Source organism: Poecilia formosa, unplaced genomic scaffold (genome assembly GCF_000485575.1).
Source record: "Poecilia formosa unplaced genomic scaffold, Poecilia_formosa-5.1.2 Scaffold123, whole genome shotgun sequence".
NCBI lineage: Eukaryota > Metazoa > Chordata > Actinopteri > Cyprinodontiformes > Poeciliidae > Poecilia > Poecilia formosa.
In genome coordinates this window covers 1,458,862-1,470,658 of record NW_006800062.1, presented here as the reverse complement: position 1 = coordinate 1,470,658, position 11,797 = coordinate 1,458,862, and the positions used below count along the sequence as shown (strand labels likewise).

The window sequence follows — 11,797 nt, the reverse complement described above, 5'->3', positions numbered from 1 at the left end:
CATTTGTAAAATAAATATTTAGTTTGAAAGTTAAATATTTAGTTTGGAGCTAAATATTCAGTTTGCTTGGTAAATAATTTGGAAAATATATATTTAGTCTGGGACTAAATATTTAGCATAATAAAATTTTAATTTGGAGCTAAATATTTATCTTCCTTGCAAACTCATTAATTTTGAAAGTAAATATTTAGTTAAAAAAATAAATGTTTAGTTTGGAAAATAAATATTTAATTTACAACTAAATAGTTTATTTTAACAAAATAAATATTTAATTCTGAGCTAAATATTTAATTTGCAAACTAAATATCTAGCTTAGACTCAACTATTTCGTTTACAAATTAAATATGTATCTTCCTAATAAAATATTTAAGTTGAAAGCTAAACATTTATTTTGTAAACTAAATATCTGGTTTAGAATTGACATGAATAAGATGGTTGAAAAACGAACACCCAGTTTTTAATGACTGGGTAAATGCATTGTTTTTTTTTACTTTTTGTTATTTTTTACTGTGTAGCTTTACAAACGGCACCCCATAAGTTTCTTCATATAAAATCAGATCCATTAGTTTAAACGGCGTTTCTCCAAACCGGTTTAGTTTTGGTTGTAGTACCTTGGCGTTCCGCTAGAGGGCAGCAGCGTCTCGTTGAGCTCTTGCTCCATCACTTCCCAGGAAATCTGTTGTTCCTCCTGGATAGCGATCAGATTCCAGGGTCAAGTGACTCTGTTGTCAAGAGAGATAATTTCAGACAAGTAAACAGACGGAAGCGCATGTCTATGAGCGACAGGAAGCAGACAAACGGAAAAAAAAAAACTCCAAAAACACACAAAACGTTCAGGTTGGTTAAAGTCTTCTTTCCCAAATTTGACACAAAGGAAAGTGGTCACAGATCACCAGCCCACTTGAGTGAACAAAGGGAAAAACTGAGCGCTTCAGTTGAACTTTCTGTCCTGAATTACTCGCCGGCTTTACTCAGCTGACCCCCCCTGTCAGTTGGCAGGGAGGATTATCACGAGGGAAAGGTTCAGCATGTGATTAAGTGGGGTCAGACGCTGGGCTTGTCCGGCAGAACCTGGAGTGATGGAGGCTGGGACTTGGCGGCCGGGGGGAAGACGGGTTATCAGGGGATTTTGGAGGAACACGGGGGGTTACGTGTCGGGTCTGTTATCTTTCCTGCGGACCTGCCAGGAGCCCCTCCACCCTCCGAGCTCACAGTCTTCACACCGACTTTGATGTTTGGCAAACAAGAGCCGGAGAGGCGCTTTCCCAAACACAGCCTAAACCTCCACCCAGTCCTGACCTCTTGACCCCATGAGCTCCTGCAAACAGAAAGAATTAGAAAGCGCTGCGTCTAATTCGCGGCCTTTGATCACGTGCGATAAGTTTGGATGACTTGGTCCAGATCATCGTTAATTATTCTTTCATTTAAGAGACTTCAATGTTTTTTCCATTTTCTGTTAATACACTGCAAAAACACGAAATCTTACAAAGTATTTTTGGTCTAGTTTCTATTGCAAAAACCTTAGAACATACAAAATAAGACAAAACTAACTTACAAGTAACTTTTCAGGAAGATATTGGAGATTTTATAAGTCAATAAATCCTTGATATTGATGGAAAATTATTAGTTACAAGTGAAATAGTCTGCCAGTGAAACTATACCTTTTTAAACCAATATTATGTAATTGTGTACTTAAAACATGCTCCTTTATCTTGTTGAAAAGTTATTTCTGATTTAGTTTTGTCTTATTTTATGTGTACTAAGACATTTGCAATAGAAACTAGACAAAAATACTTGGTAAGATTTTGTAGAACCACTTTTAGTTACTTAAAGTTACATTTTCTGCTATTGCTAATGGTTTAATGTCAGTCAGACTGAATGTTAACATATTTTTGACCATCTGAATACACTTCAAAATCACAAAATCTTTTATACGTTTCTATTTTTGTCTAGTTTCTAGGTCATACATTTGAAATAAGACAAAATTAACTAAGCAGTAACTTCTCAGCCACACATAGCAGCTTTTTTTAAGTCAATAATTCCTTAATATGGATGAAAAAGTTCTAACTATGAGGAAATAATCTGTCCCTGATGAAGAAAAACATCCCACAGCATGATGCTGTCACCTCCTTGTCCCAGGTTTTTCCTGTTAATGGGGATTGTTAGTTCCCACTTTTTGAAGAAAATAATTATTCAGTATATGTTGTGTCTACATAAAATTATATTTATGTCTTTTTGATAATTTAAAACACTTAGTTTTCTGCTTTTAATTTCTAAAACCTGTATTTCTGTGAATATTGTTGCCATTGTGTGTTTTCATAATACTGAAGACTGGTGGTCTTGGTCTGAAATTACATTCAGATTAGTTATTTTTGAATCCTTATAATCAAGAAAGAAAAAAACAGGCAGATTTCTATATTTTTTAAATCATTTTGAATGTAAATTAAATGTTGAAATGTGTCAATTGGATTAATTACTAAACACCTGTCTGCCTTAAAGCTAATTATGCTAATTAAGCTCTTGTTTGTTGAGCCTTATCTGCCAATTTGACACCTGCAGTGTATTCTAACCTTGGAGAGTCTGGGAGGCTGAAGGAAGACGCTTTCCTTTAAATTTTTATTGCGTTGTTTGTGGAGAAAACAAGTGGAGTGGATGAAAAGAGGCCTGTGGCTGGCGGCTTTAACGGCTAACGGTAATGATCCTCCAATTGCTGCAGTAGCTGCGTCTGCAGGTACTAATGAACTCTTAATCGTGTTGAATCTAACGGCCTCTGGATGATTTCACTAACGGTTTTATGGCTCTGTGGGAAAAGCCCTAATTGAGGACTTGTGGAGCTGCAGTTCACAGCTTTTTACGGGTTTAACAACCTGCAGAAGCTAAATCGCTGCAACGCAGAGCAGGAACCACATTACAGATATTTACACTTAACCAATAATGTTTTATTTTAGCCAGAACATATTTAATTGAGAATTTATGAGGATTTTTTAATGCTAAATAAAATAGACATTTTAATCAGGTTTGTTTGATGTTATCTGAAATTGTTTAAAAACAAAATAATCTGTTGACTTTGAAGATAAAAACTGCATTTAAAAATTATCTTTCTCGTTATTCTGGCATCTAGCAAATAGAAAAAAAATATACAAATATACACATTTTTAGCTAAAAAAATTCTATATTTTAATGCTAATTTATTTACATTTACCAGTTTTCTTTATCTTTTATATGTGTATAAATAAAGTGGCTTGCAAAAGTATTCACACTCCTTTAACTTTTCCATATTTTGTCACATTTCAACCACAAAGCAGCTATTTTGGCACTGAGAGACAATCACACACACGTAGGTAATCAGGAAACCTTTAAAGGGAACTGGTTGCAAAAAGGAGGCTGAAAACATTTGCACACCGCACTGTTCAGTTCTTTATTTGTAAAAAATGTTTTGATTGAATTGTGTACAACTTTGTGTTGGTCTTTCACATTAAATTAAAATGATAGGACATGAAAATGCAAACAGGTTAGCATTGAAAGCATAGATATGCAAAATTTCTCTCTTTTTTTTTTAGCAAAAAAGTATACATTTGTATTCATTTCCTCCAAAACGACTAAAGTATACCAGCTTTTGGTGCAAGACCTGTATAAAGAGAACTGATTACTCATGTGGCTTTACAAACTTTTAATCTGCCAGATTAAAACTCCTGAAATCCTTTAATTAATTGAATTCTTTCCCCCTGTGGGGAGGCCGTTCTGGAGGAGGATTAACGGTAGGAGGAGGAAGTTTTCCTCAGGCAGCAGCCGAGGTGTGACGGAGGGGATTCCAGAGCGCGGAGACAAAAGGCAGACACTTTGATTTGAACAGTGGTGTTAGTCAGAAACACACACTGAGAAACCCCGGTGCCTGATCCTCAGCAGCCCTGCCCTCAGGTCTCAACCAGCTGAAGGTTTGGGGGAAACTCCAGATGCAAAGACGAAGAAGAAGTAAAGCAATGAAGGAAGTTTGAATTAATACCCTGCTATGAAGCCAGTGTTGGTAAAAAAAAAAAAAAGCGTTTTTTTAAATGACGAGGGAGCGCTGCTGGGGCTGAGAGGAGGTTCTGTATGATGGATGGACTGCCGAGGAAGAAAAGAGGGGGGAAGAAGGAGCCTTCAAAAGAAAAATGACCCAGCCTGCTGCTGTGATGTAGTGAGTGTGGGGGCAAAGCAACATGTGGGGATCTCATAACCAAAAAGCCAAATACCTCAAAATGTCTCAGCCAACGGATTCCACAGCAGGAAATGGTGACTGACCCATTTCTAACATTAATAACTTGGAAACCTTGAGAGAAAAGTCATAAAATGTTGTAGAGATACCTAAAAAAAAGTAGTAGCACTACTTAACACATTTTTACTCAAGTAAAAGTAAAAAGTAGCCGAAGTTACTCAAGTAAGGGTAAACGAATAAAAACAGCTATCATTTGATATTTAAAAATTACATAATCAGACACACTAAAATATAAAGTTTGATGTGTTGGAAAAAATTATAAATCATATAAATAACTTTTTTTAATGTGAAACTTTAACAGAATCTGCAGATGACTTTAAGTTAAAACATGTTTGTTCAGTGAAATTTTACTCTATTAAGAGTTCAAATACTTCATAATAAAGTTACTCAAATAAAGGTACAAACACTTATAAAAATGCTATTTAAAAAAGAGGTTGCTCTACTACCCAACTCTGTTGTCCACATTTTAAACATAAAGTTTTCTTAAACACCGTTTGATTTTCTTCTTCTTTTTTTAGCTATTTTTCTGCATCCCACGTTTTGTCAATACTTACCCACATAATATCTTTTCTCAGATAAACCCGCAGATTCTCCGTTAGATTTGGTTCCAGACTCATGTTTTTTCACTTGACTAAATCAAAAAAAGAAGCGTATAAAGAGCATTATTCACCCCACACCGCACTCTGTTCGGACCGTTTCGGTTTACCGTTCTGTTACGGCCGCCATCTTTGTTTGTGTATCAACGCTTGAGGATGATCAGCGGCGCCCTCTTCTGGGTGGCGGCCAAACTACAAGACTAAAAGACAGTCTAAGCTGACGCTATTAGTAAATCAATTTGAACTAATTTTAATCTAATAAAACATTAATCAAGAATTAATCTAAAGTCAATTAAGTGTTTGCATCCCCAGTAGGAATGAGGGCAAAATTGGCTCTTTGAATTGAAAAGGCTCCTGACCTCTGACCTCTCTTGGAGAATACAGGGGACTGTTGTCAGATGTACAACAGAACCAGACCTTGTTGGAAATTCCTGAATCAGCTTCTTGTTTGCCCCCCTGATGAGTTTCCATCTTGTCGTTTCAATAATGTTGGAGAAATGTCCAATTACCTTGAAGGTATGTAAACAATGCTGTGAAAGTTTATGCTCTTCTCCTGACTGGTAGCTTTATACACCGACGATAAATCCTTGGGCTTTTGCAACATTTCAGCAAATGGCTTCATTTAAAGGACGCAAATTGTCAGAAAACTCAAACACTGTAAAAACACAAATTTCCAAGCATTTTGGTTTAGTGTGTAGTACAAATATCTCAGCACACTTGAAATAAGACAAAATTAACTTACAGAAACTTTTCAGCAAGATTTTAAAGCTTGTTTTAAGTAAATAAGTGCTTAATATTGATTTTTAGAAAGTTGTAGTTCCACATGGGGAAAATGTCTTGTTATAAAATAATCTGCCAGTGGAATTAATACCTTTTCATTAATATAAAGGAATAACTGACTTAAAACAAGCTTCTATACCTTGGTAAAAAGTTACCTGTATATTAGTTTTGTCTTTTTTCAAGTGTAGTAAGATGTTTTCAATAAAAACTAGACCAACATACTTTGTAAGAGTTTGTGTTTTTGCAGTAAAGAAGCAGAAGTTTATTTCAGGATGATTTAATTTAATTGGTGGATGGTAACTAAACAAGAGTAAATACTGAGAAAATGAATCAAATTTGCATGTTATCTGTTGCAATTTGATAAAGATGAAAAAATGTTTCAACCGATTTATCAAAGTCTCATTTTCCCTCTATCATAAAAACCTGACATCTTAACAAGGGCGTGTACACCTAGGAGAGACGCTGTACATGATTCCTCTGCGGCTTTCGTGGTATGCATAAACCTTTTGACAGGGGTTAACTTCAAGGCTTTTAAAACATGATCCAGCCACACCTCCAGATGCAGAAATGAAAGCTGTCCTCTCACACACCTCCTTCGCTCTTTCTCCTTCAGGGGCTGCTAAAGCCATTATGGCTCTGAAAGAGATCATATCGGCTCCAGGCAGACAGGCGTGCTCTCAGGCCGACAGCTGGACGGACGCCTCGGTGCCAGGGACAGGCCGGCCAAGGCTGCGTTCACACTGCAGCCTGAACTCACCCAGATCCCAAAGATTTTTTATGTTTTTATTTGTGAAATTTGATTTTTTTTTTTTTCATTTTATTTTATTTTTTTGGCGTGGCCGTTCACACTTCCAATTATATGCGACTTGTATGTGAACCACAAGCGACATGAAACTGTCCCGCATGCGCAGTAGAGGGCGCAATAACGTCACACCGAGAGAGTGGCCAGTGTTTTGCCAAGAAGAAGAAGAAGAAGAAGAAGAAGAAGAAGAACGTAACAAAAAAAATACATTAATATATTGGTACCATTAGAAAGGAGGAAACCAATATATCCAGATGACGTTTTGGTTATACAAGGTTAAGTAGTATTTTATTTAAAACGGAAACAAGAAAATGTGAATTTTGTTATGTAAGAAGAGACATGTTTTGTTCTTTTCCAAATATTCCAGTGAGAGAAGGGAATTAGTACATAGACTACAAAACAATAAATTGCAATTAAACATACAATATATTTTGAACCTTTTGGTTTTTTACTAAGATACCTTAAGAAGACATTTTTTGTTATCAATCTTTGTAATATATACTTAGCATCACAGTCCATCCCAGTAGATGGTGGTAGTGCACATACAGTATCTAAACGTTGTTTGCCAACCGTAGCTATGCTACCTAGCATAGCTTACGATTTTAAAGTTGTTGTCCAACCAGTAACAACTTAATCCTCATTACCACCATTGCTGTTGTTTTTCTTCCTGCTTGCGCATATAAGGACGCAGAATAGTGATGTTTGTCGAGCATCGATGACATTCGATAGGATTCAGGTCACATTAGAACATATCGGCTACGTATTGGAAATCCAAGTGGCCTGGGTCGCATTTGAAAAAAATCAGATTTGTGTTGTTCAGACTGTCATGAAAAAATCTGATGCAGGTCGCATTAAGACAAAAAAAAAAAAAAAATCAGATTCGGCTCACTTCGGGCTGCAGTGTGAACGTAGCCGAAATGTCTGGCTGCTCTTCAGAGGCTCTCAGGTGTGACCGGCATGTCTCCTGTGTGAGCCGGCCAAGACGGCAGGCAGGCAGGCAGACACAGACTCTGGAAACCAGAAAGGTTTTCCATAACAGAGGTGTTTCAGTGAGCCTGGAGCGGAGTGAATATCTGCTTTATCTCCCCCGTCACAAGCTGCGTACGCTCCTGTGAGCAGCGCTAACACAAGCCAGATCTTCTTTCCTGTGGAACTATGCAGGCTTTCACTGAGTTAATGCATATTTTCAGTCTGAGCCAAGGTCAAACATTTTGCCAAAGAAACTGCCTGACACGTAATTCCTCCCGGCAGCTCAATGTTCCAACATTTGATGACTAACTTTGCATTTGAATCAAAGAGTTTATAGAGCATAACTGCATTGCAGCAGGGCTCACTGCAGAAACACAGAATCTTACCAAGTATTTTTGGTTTAGTTTCTAGTGCAAATATCTCAGTACATTTGAAATAAGACAAAACTAATTTAAAAGTAACTTTTCAGCTAGGTAAAAGAGCTTGTTTTACGTAAATAATTCCATAATATTGATTAAAAGTATTAGTTATACTTGCAGGTTATTTCACTTGTAGCAAAACATTTTCCCTTATTAAAGTGAATACAGTAATTGACTTAAACTCCTTTATCTTTCTGAAAAGTTATTTGTAAGTTTAAGTATGCTAAAATATTTACAGTTGAAATGAGACCAAAATATTTGACAAGACTTTTCTGCACCGCAAAAACACAAATTATCAAATATTTGGTCTAGTTTCAAGTGCAAATATCTTAGTACACATAAATGAGACAAAACTAACTTTCAAGTGACTTTTTAGCAAAATATATTAGCCTTTTGTAAGGCAATAATTCCTTAATATTTGTGAAAAAGTTCTAGTTATAAGTGAATTAATCTTAAAGTGAAACTATACTTTAAAAAAAATCCATATTATGCAATAATTGACTTAAAACAAGCTACTATCTGAAAAGTTATTTGTTGTTTTAGTTTTGTTTTATTTCAACTGTAATAAGATATTTGCACTAGAAACTAGACTAAAAATACTTGGTAAGATTTTGCGTTTTTGCAGAAGAATCATGTCTAGCATTTCAAACTTATTCTCAGTCAGACTGTAGTCGTATATTTTTATAGGACTTGACAGAATTTCGGTTGGATTTAAGTCTGTGCTTTGACTAGGTCATTCTGCCACACGAATACACTACAAAAACATAAAATCTTACCAAATATTTTTGGTCTAGTGTGTAATGCAAATATAAGTAGACATGAAATAAGACAAAACTAACTTGCAAGCAAATTTTCAACAAGATATAGGAGATTGTTGTAAGTAAATAATTTCTTAATATTGACAGAAAAGTTCTAGTTGTAAGGAAATAATCTGTTTGTGCCAGTTTTTAGCTACTAGTACTTAGCAGATTATTTCTCTTACAATGTAGGAAAATGTCCTGTTATAAGCCAAATAATCTGCCAATAGATCTAGAACTTTTTCATCAATATTAAGGAATTATTTTCATAAAACAAGCTCCTATAATTTGCTGAAAAGCTGCTTATAAATTAGTTTTGATTAATTTCAAGTGTAGTAAGATGTTTGGACTGGAAACTTGACAAAAGTTTGTCAAACGACATTTGACTAAAGTCAAAAGGGTTGGAGACAGCTTTTTATTTCTCTTTCTCACTGTTTGCGTTTTAATGATGTTTTGTTTTTTTTTAAACTCTTTCTCACATGCTGTTTTTATTTTAATTATGTAAAGCACTTTGAAATGCCTTGCTGCTGAAATGTGCTATACAAATAAAATTTGATTTTGATTTGATTTTGAAAAATACTTGGTAAGATTTTGTGTTTTTGCCGTGAAGAAGCACTGTCAGGTTGATTTCATTTCTAAGAAACAAGTTTCTGTACCTTGCTGAAAAGTTACTTGTAAGTTTTTTTTTTTCTTTTAAGTGTACTAGGATATTTGCACTAGAAGCTACACCTATATTTTGTGTTTTTGCAGTGTTTTAGGAGAGGGACGCTGTTTGGTCTGCGAGGCCCAAACCCCACAGAGGAAGCCTTAATGTCCCCCTCAGTGCACGTGCACACACACAACTCTTCCCTAAAATTGCTGATGGCTTGTTTTCATGAAGTGATATTATTTCCAGATGGAGGTCATGAATAAAACCTGACGGAAACAAGTTGGGTGAAACTAGAAACTTAAAAAAACAGAAATGGAGGGGTATGGAGCTGAGTTAAAACAACAATCATTCTCCTCCCCCGCTCGTTCCCGAGCCTTTCCAGAGCAGAAAAAAAGGAAAGAAAAAAGGAGCAGCTTGTCAATTACACGCTCAAAAACACAGAGGAACAGTCAGTGTACCACACATGAACATAATCATATGGCTGCTGTGTTTTACATCTTTCAACGCAGGAAATGTGACAAAATATCTAAACAGAAAAGAGCTTTCATAACAAACTCTGCTGTTAGACCCTCACACGTAGCTTAGGTTTAAAAAGACGTCGGGCAAAGAAAGAGATACTTTTGGAGTACAAGGAAAACCTGCAGGGACCAACCGCAGTCAGGGTGCTGATTCACAAACCCCAGGCGACGCAACAAAGAAGAAAGAGACATCCATTGTCATACGATACATGCAAACCTCATCCAACTGAAAAATCATATTGCTTAGTGTACATATAAACAGACAGTAACTGTTTACAGCATAGATTTAAAGAACCTGAACTTTTAGTGATGTCATTTTATTAAAAACGATGGAAAATATTCAACAACAGATTAAAAAGGCAGCACTTGGCTATTCTTTGTTCCAGTGATCACCTTCCCAGCTTTAATAGCTTCCTTTATTCATCCAGTCTTTGTCAGATCCAACTGCTACCAACACTGTCTGTTGCTGATTTTATTTGTTTTATCTCACTCCTACTGTTGCTATGGATTTGAATTTAACTTAAAATGCTGGACAAACCCTGGAAAATGCAACACATTATAAAATGTTACATACAAACATCAACCACCTGGAAAACAAAGTTTTTTAGTGTACAAGTTAGCTGATATAATTTTTAAAAACTTAAACTTTTATTGTTTATTTATAGGCAGGATTATTTTACCTTTTAGTCTTCTCATTTTGATAAAAGTTCGATGTTGAAAATGTACTATTTGACTGTTATTTGCCCAGCAGTCACCTTCCCCAGACCTTCAAGCTTCCTGATTTATTCAGTTCTTTTCAGATCAAACTGTTATCTACACTTTTAATTTGTGATTTTATTTATTGTATCTTACTCCAACTCTTCCTATTGATTTGAAATTTGTTTAAAATGTTGAACCTGGACGATGCAACAACCCTGAAAATAAAGATCGTCTTATAATAACATAATTTTAAAAAGAAACAGTATCTTTTATTGTCTTATTAAGTTATTTTTGTCCTTTAGTCTCATAATTTTGGTAAAATAAACAGTTGGACAATAAAAAATGCTACTTTTCTGTCAGTTGTCCAGTAATCACCTTCCCCAGATCGTGTATCTTCCTGATTCATTCAGGTTTTGTCAGATCAGACTGTCTTTTTGAGCTCTATTTCATCAGGCATAATTTTCATGTTTATTTTTCTAATCCCATCGGTGGTTAACTTTATGAGTTATTCTAACAGACTATGTGCAGCATCAATTACATAACACTCATTTGTGCCAATTGTTCCCATCTCAGATGCTGAAACAAACATCTGGAGTTGGTTGAAACCATGAAATGTGTGTTATTAACTGGCTAAATGAAATCCAAAACAACAGCTCAGCTCCTCTTTGAAGCTGTTTTCAATGATGTCTTAGGCTCCAAAAAGTAAATACTGGTCGCCATGACTACGGCTATAAATAGCGACTAGCTTTAGCTATTAGCTTTAGCTGTTGGATGTTTTGATGTTGGCTCTTGTTTTTTGGTCATTGTGTACTGTAATTTTATTAGAAACAGAAAGTGGAAACTGCATCATGAGAAGAAAAAAATCCAGACAGAAACAACACCCAGAGAGGCATCTAAACAAAGAAACAGCTTTTTCTTTTTTTGTGTTTTTTGAGGAAAGTTTTTCATTGTTTTGGGGACAATTTCCATCCCACTCAAAGCTCTGTTGGTAAACCAAAACTTAATTAAGCCCAGAGCAAGCATGCTCATCTCCCCAACTTATTTAAAACATGCTTCAAAATTGAGTATGCAGACTATTTTTCAAAGAGCAATAAAACATCTCTGGTCCAGCTTTGATATTTTCTACTATTTTCAGAAAAACATGTGGTTCAAATGATTTGCAGAACGCTGAATTCTGTTGTTTTTACAGATTACACAGTGTCCCAACGTTTTCTGAAAGCTTGGTTACAGTCCTTCAGCTGCTCTGCATTTATAAATGATTTCAAAACATTTGAGGTTTAAAGAAAAAACACAAGTAAGATTTTTTCAAAGCC

At 35.5% G+C, this 11,797-nt stretch overlaps 1 long non-coding RNA gene across 1 annotated transcript; it reads right to left on the bottom strand.

The window, feature by feature from the left end:
* Positions 1-610: 610 nt before the first annotated feature.
* On the bottom strand, positions 611-5,629 carry LOC107837217 (uncharacterized). Its single transcript, XR_001663225.1, has 2 exons — positions 4,810-5,629; positions 611-722 (listed from the first exon to the last, which is right to left on the bottom strand). It is a non-coding gene; the product is annotated as an uncharacterized LOC107837217 (long non-coding RNA).
* Between the last annotated feature and the right edge of the window lie 6,168 nt (positions 5,630-11,797).